The sequence below is a fragment of the Trichechus manatus genome, unplaced genomic scaffold (genome assembly GCF_000243295.1).
Source record: "Trichechus manatus latirostris isolate Lorelei unplaced genomic scaffold, TriManLat1.0 scaffold00030, whole genome shotgun sequence".
Taxonomy (NCBI): Eukaryota; Metazoa; Chordata; class Mammalia; order Sirenia; family Trichechidae; genus Trichechus; species Trichechus manatus.
In genome coordinates, this window is record NW_004443966.1 from 20164551 (window position 1) to 20172009 (window position 7459).

Genomic DNA, 7459 nt, shown 5'->3' on the forward strand with positions numbered 1-7459 from the left:
TGAGCCTCAGATTCCCATCTTCAGCCACCTCTGAGGTCTTCTCCAGTACCATTAACTTGAAGATTGGGCTACTAACAATGAGCCCCGATCTTCCAGCCTGGCTTGGAGGGCTGTGGGAAAAATCCAGTGAGGCAATGCAGATGGGGAAGCATCCTGTAAACTTTGAAGTGCAGTGCACTGGTGAGGGGTAATTTTGACAAAGATGAAATGGTGCGGAAACCCCAGAGCCACCTCACTGGGGAAATTAAGTGCCTTCTCTAGGTTTCCCAGTCTGCCAGCTCAACTCTTTTTTATCTCAAGTATCCACCACCAACCAGGGCTTTCCTTTGTATCTCTTAGCTCAGGTTCTTGAGAGAGGAATTTGATTGGCTCAAGTCATCTTTTATTTTTTTTTAAGAATGCAATAAATACTTGTTTAATGAGAAATACAAAATAAAATTTTATACAGATATAATCCTGTGATTTTTTTTATTGTAGTATATATAAATATGTAACAAAACATTTGCTATTTCAACGATTTTCACATGTTAAGTTCAGTGACATTAATTATGTTTATCATGTTGCTCAACCATCAGAGTCCCCTAAGCATTGAGTCCTCCTTTCCCCCTTCCTCCCACTCACCCCTGGTGATTGGGTCTTTGTGACACGGGTCAGAGGTCACAGGTCAATCAATGGTTGGGTCCTCCTGGAGCAGTGTGACCCCTGGTCCAACAGCCATAGCCAGCAGAATCACAGCACACTCAGCAAGTGGACCCTGCCCAGGAGAGACAATGGTAGAGGGGAAAGCTAGCACACCACATAGAGGGAGGAGACATAGCCTCGTCCTGGGAGCTCACACAGACCTGGCCCTGCCCTGAGGGTCCCTGTCTGAGGAGGAAGGCCTAGCCCTTCCATGGGAACCCTAAACTGAAGGGAACACAGCCCTGCCATGGGCATCTCAATCTAAGGAAGAGGTCCAGCGCAGCCCTGGGAGTACCAGCAAACATGCTCCTGTTTCCACATAAGAGCCTCCATTTTCACTTTTCTGCCCTGTCCACCACTCCCCACAGCCCGAGTGTAAAGCAATCTCAATCTTTCCTGTGACTCCAAGCCTGGGCCTTATGACAAATTAGAGAAAGAACCATTGTTGTTCTTATCCAAACCAGCTCACCTCTTTTCTGATGGGGACTAGGACACTGAGGAAGTGGCCCTGCCTGGCTTCTTTTCCCCTCAGGGTGACCTCTCTCCCCAGAACTCCTCAGTTCCTGTGCAAAAAGACCCAGTCTCTGCAGTCTCCCCCAGATCTGCCCAGACTGGTCTCAGTCCCAAAGCTGGTACAGCCTGGCACCTTGCTCCCCAGGGAAGGATTTTCAAAGGACTCCGAGGAGGGAGCCACGGTCTGAAAGAAGGGTGGTGAGTGCACCGTTGGGTGGGGAAAACTAAGCAGAGGCTGGCTGTGCCTGGCCCAAAGTTCATGAGGTTCAGAGTCAGTCCATGAACTTACCCTCCACCTTAGCCCTGTCTTTGGTTCTTGTCCCTGAGAATGGGCTGACACCAGAGACTGTCACATCCTGAGCCAAATCCCTACTCCCCAGTGATCTCCCCTGAAAATTAGCCCCCCAAGACTGTGCACTCTGTTTACTTCTCTATTGTGACACACCGCCAGGTTTGCAGGATCCCCCTGGAGTTGAGGCCTTGCTTCAAAGATTGCAGCTGTGGTGGTGGCCACTCAAGGCAAGGCAGCAGAGGGCACTTCGGGGCAGGGGGCAGACCCCTTGCAGCCTCTGATTGTCACCAAGGCCACCTGCCCTCTCCCTGAGGGCCCTGGGTGCCAGCGGGTTTTTCTGGTTTTAGAGGGATCCCGTGGTGACACTTGATATGCTTGCCCTGGCCATTCCCTCACCTCTGCACCCCCCACTCCATCTGGGCTGCTAATTAACAAAAGCAGGGTCTAATCCCTCAGCAGGGCCTGGGAAAGGGAAAGAGGATAAGGCAGGAGGCTGGCTCACACACCTAGGTCCAAATCCCGACTGGTCCAGAAAACCTGGGCAAGTTGCATAACCATTCTGAATCTAGATTTTCTCATCTTGCAACTGAGGATAATTGTACCCCACGGCGTCAGTGGAAGGCTGGCTGAGATAGTGGGCGTAAAGTGTCACCGACTGTGTCAGTGCTCAACACACACATGCTCACATGTGTGCATGCACACACACACACAAACACAAGCGTGCGCGTGCACACAAACACACACACAGGCAATGCAGGGAAGGGTGGTCTCAGGGTGGGATGGCCCCCATGACACATATGTGGCATATAAGCTGTGAGCACAGCAGGCCCACACATGAGCTGCGCTCTCGGGACAGTGCACCCTCTCACTGGGGGCTTGCCAGGACCTGGGCTCAGCTCACTTCCTTCCGATGCTCCCCCCACCCATAAGCTGGGGAGGGGTGGAGGGGTGCTGGCGTGCCAGGGAACAATGGGCCCCCAACCCCTTCCGGCCCATTGCGTGTGACAGAGCTGCTGCCGGAAGGAAACCCACCTCCCAGTGGGACAGGCCCGCCCCTCTCTCCTGCCCCAGGAAAGCCTAGAAGACCCACCCCCATGCTGCTGAAGGGGAGGGCCTCTGCGTGCGACAGGCCTCCCACCCTTAGTACATCCTGTCCCTTCCACCTGGACTGGTTTCCCATACCACCCCCTCTTCCAGAGATGACCTCTCCCTTCCAAACATCTCTGACCCCTCCCCTGGGGACTGAGATGCCCCCCAAGAGTCCAAGGCCCCATTCTCATCCGTCTCTGTGTCCCCAGTGTGTGGCCTGACCCAGACCAGTCTCAATGAGTGCCGACCAACTAAATGAGGGACTGAGGGAAGGGTGTCAGTCCAGGGACCCAGAGGCTGAGCCAGGAAGGGTGAGAGGGAGATGGATGCAGCTCGGGGCTCAGGTACAAGTCCTGTGGCTGCAGAGTAGGAGTCAGGTTTAAACCAAACCAAACCAGTTGCTGTCCAGCCAAGTCTGACTCCTGATGACCCATGGGTGTCAGAGTGGAACTGTACTCCATAGGGTTTTCTCTCTTTTTTTTTAATAGAAATTTATTTTATTTTATTGTTGCTATTGCTGGAATATACGCAGCAAAACATACACCAATTCAACAGTTTCTACATGTACAATTCAGTAACACTGATTACGTTCTTTGAATTGTGCAACGACTCTCAGCCTCCTTTTCTGAGTGGTTCCTCTCTCACTAACATAAATTCACTGCCCTCTAAGATACCTATCTAATCTTTGGAGTCCTTGTCAATCTAGCCCATATAAATAGATCTTAAAAGAGCATAATACTCAAGGCAGACATTCTTTCCTAGTTAAGCTAAACTACTGTTTGGTTTTAAGAAGACTTCAGGGGATATTTTTGGTTTAAGGTTTAAAGATTATCTCAAGGTGATAGTTTCAGGGGTTCGTCCACCCTACATGGCTCCAGAAAACATGGATTTAATAAGAATTTGAAATTCTGTTCCGCATCTTCTCCCTTTTGATCAAGATTCTTCTATAGAACCTTTGATCAAAATGTTCAATAATGGTAGCCAGGCACCATCCAGTTCTTCTGGTCTCATGGCAAAGAGACAGTTTTTCCTGGAGGCAATTAGCTACACATTCCATTTCCTCCTCCTATTCCTGACTCTACTTCTTCCTCTGTTGTTCCAGGCAAATAGAGAATGACTGTTGTGCCTTGGATGGCCACTTGCAAGCTTTTAAGACCCCAGGCACTATGCCACAAGCTAGGAGGTAGAACAAAAGCACTAAATACACTATTAGGTCAATTAACTGGGATGTCCCATGAAACCATGACCCTAAACCTCCAAACCAAAGAACCAAATCCCATGAGGTGTTTGGTTGTACATAAGCAATCTCAGCAGCTACTCTTTTTTTTTTCTTTGTCATTGTTGCAAATATATCTATCACACAACTTTTGCCAATTTAACTTTTTACAGGTGTACAACTTATTGACAGCAATTACAATAATCAGTTGTGCAACCTATTCTTAATCATTGCAATTTTTCCATCACCGTAAACTGAAACTCAGTACTCCATAAGCAATCACCTCCTCTTTCTTCCTTCCTTCCCCCAGTAACCACTATTCATCTTTGGTCTCTATACATTTCCCCTTTCTTAGCTTTTTATATAAGTGAGGTCATACAATATTTGTGCTTTTGTGATTGACTTATTTCACTCAGCATATTGTCTTCAAGCTCCATCCATACTGTAGCATATATCAAGACTTCATTTCTCTTACTGGCTGAGTAGTATTCCACTGTATGTGTGTACCACATTTTGTTTATCCATGCTCCATAGGGTTTTCAATGGCTGACTTTTTGGTAGTAAATCACCAGGCCTTTCTTCTGAGGTACCTCTGGGTGGACTCGGACCTCCAATCTTTTGGTTAGCAGCTGAGCATGTTAACTGTTTGCACCACCCAGGGACTCCAGGCATTGGATCAAAAAAAAAAAATTGCCATCAAGTTGATTCCAACTTATAGTGACCCTATTGGACAGAGTAGAACTGCCCTATAGGGTTTCCAAGGAGTGGCTTTATGGAAGCAGACTGCCACTACTTTCTCCTGTGGAGCAGCTGGTAGATTCAAACCCATGTCAGATTAGGGCCCCAGAAACCCCTCTAGAGAGCACAGGGCACACCGCCCAGGGAATACTGATCCCCAAAGTCCTTTCAACACTCAGGGTTTTACCCATATCGAGGTACCTTCTCCTACACCCCCAACTCTCTCTCATGCACAAACACACACATAATCCAGGTGAGTCCAGTGCCTCCACCATCAGACTAGGAGCTCTCTGAAGGGGGGAGTGGGGAGATGGTGGGGGAACGCTGCTCTTCCACCATGCCTATCCATACCCAACAGGGTGTCTGGAAGGCTCACACAGGTGGGCCGCTGACCAGAGGCTCATGAGGACATGTCATCCCTCTGGACACCAGCTCCCCCACCTGGAAGACGTGAGTGTGTTCAGGCCAGACCACGGCCTTGCCGGGTGTGCAGGTGGATACTGAGGTCCGCCTGGATCCTGGGCCCTGTCCCCAGGAATTGCCCAGCTACTCACACTGCACACCCTGGCCCACAGAAGCTTGGGAAGTATCTTGGTTCCCCCTGTCCAGGAAGGTGGCGTCACCAAGTCCAGGTCTCCCAGGCCTCAGGTGTGATCATTGTGAGTGAGCAGGAGAAGTGTGCTTCCCAAGCCTGCCTGATTACCCAGCCAGCTGCCACCTCCCCACAGCCACTCCCACCTCCAAGGCAGCACTAATCTGGGGACTGAGAGAGCCCTCAATTTTCATGGGAACGAGGACTCTCAGGCACGCAAGCACGCAGCTCCCTTGGCCCGGAGGGCACAGGAGATAGCAGGCACACCTGCAAACGCAGGCCCGGCCTCAAGCACGTGCATACCTGGCTGGCGTGCTGATCCACCTGAACACACACCTGGCAAACTCACGCATACACCTGACCACTCCAGGCCCATGCTCGTCCATGTGCTAGCACCCACACAGAGTGTGCAGACTCAGGCACACACAACACACACCCAGGACTAGCATTCTGTAGGTGTGCCCCTCCCTCAGCCCCCACCCCCACCAGCCCTCTGGTACTCTAGGCTGGACCACCCCGGGAGCTACATCCTCTGTGGACTCTGCCTCATCTCCTCTTTGGGGAGCCAGAAGACTCTAGGGATTTAGTCAGACTTTGGGGCTGGACCCCAGGCAAGGCCCAGAAAGAAAAATGAGGTCTAATACTCTGTAGTAGATAATCAGCTGTGAGTGTCCCCAGCAAGGCTACCATTTCATTCATTCATTTGTAAAAGTTTTTATTAAAAGGTAGCATCCTAAATTACTGAGGAAAAAACAGATTATTAAAGAAATAATGTTTTAAAAAAATGGATCCTTACCTCTCTCCTAACACCAAAATAAACTCAAATGGATCAAAGATTTAAATGTTGGAAATAAGCCATAAAAGTCCAGAAGAAAACATGGAATTGATTTTGTTTTTTAATAACCTGAGAACGGCTAAAGGCTTTCTTTCTAAGCTTGACGCAAGTCCGAAAGCTATAAAAGAAAAGATGGATTCTACTACATAAAATAAATCATTTCTGCATTTAAAAAAACATCGTAGACAAACAAAAGACATGCAACAAATGATGTGCTGGTATCTTCCTTTTTTTACCTGCATATCACCTTCCACCCCTCTCCACCCTGTTCTCTGTCCCGGGAAGTGGACCTGCAGGGGTTTTTAGTTGAGTTTATGGGATGAACGCACTAACAGAACAACCCCTGGAGATGTGTCCTCTCGAAGCATCTCTCTCTACACAGCTCTCTCCCCTGGGATTCCAATAACTGCTCCTTCCACTACCGGCATCCTTTAGGCTACTGTATTGCCCTTGACGTCCCCCTATTCCCTGCCTACACCTTTGTAAACAGTATGTCTTCGTCATCTAGTGCTGCTATAGCAGAAATACCACAAATGGATGGCTTTAACAAAGAGAAATTTATTCTCTCACAGCCTAGTAGGCTATAAGCCCAAATTCAGGGTGCCAGCTCCAGGGGATGGCTTTCTCTCTCTGTCGGCTCTCGTGTAACCAGACGCTTCCAGGTCTGCTCAGCGCGGCTAGAAAGACATGAAGGGGTGAAAGGGGAAGAATAAGCTTTATTTAGTTGGCCAAGTAAAGGAGCCCACCGGGACTTGTGTTGCCAAGGTGGCTCCCTGAACAATGGCCCAAGAGGTTTATACGGGTAGAGTAAAATTGGGTCTGGGGTCTTGAGGGACACCCCAAAGTGGAGTCAGCCGGCTGATTGGTTTGGCCGATAAAGGCATTCCTGGGGCAGTCTAATCTTCTGTGCCTGCTCAGTCTAAGGGGGGGGCCACAAAGATGGCCTTTTGCCCACGACCAGGGCGTAGACAGGGGTGTGTTTTTCAGCCTCTGACATCAATAGGTCATCTAAGGGACATGGTTGTCGGTACTGTGCATGTCAGGCAGGCAAAACCTGGTTCCAGATCAGTTTCGACTGGTCTTGAGACCCTAGTCTCTTGTTTTTCTTAACTGAGCCAGAACCGGAAGTATACCTAAATAAGGAGATACCTTAAAGACAGGGGGTTAGTTCCTACATTACCTAATGAGGAGATAGCTTACATGCAAGGAGTTAGTTCTCATACTACAGATGAATGGCAGGCACCACCCCTTGCTTACTCAAGATGGCAGACATGCTATCGGCCTCACTGGGGCAAGGTCCTCATCATCAGTCTTTTCCAACTGAGGAGCTTCTCAGCACAGGGACCCCAGATCCAAAGGACGCACTATTCTCCTGGCTCTTGTTTCTTGGTGGTACAAGGTCCCCATGTCTCTCTGCTTGCTTCTCTCTTTTAAATCTCAAAAGAGATTGACTTAAGACACAACCCAATCTTGTAGATTGAGTCCTGCCTCATTAACATAACT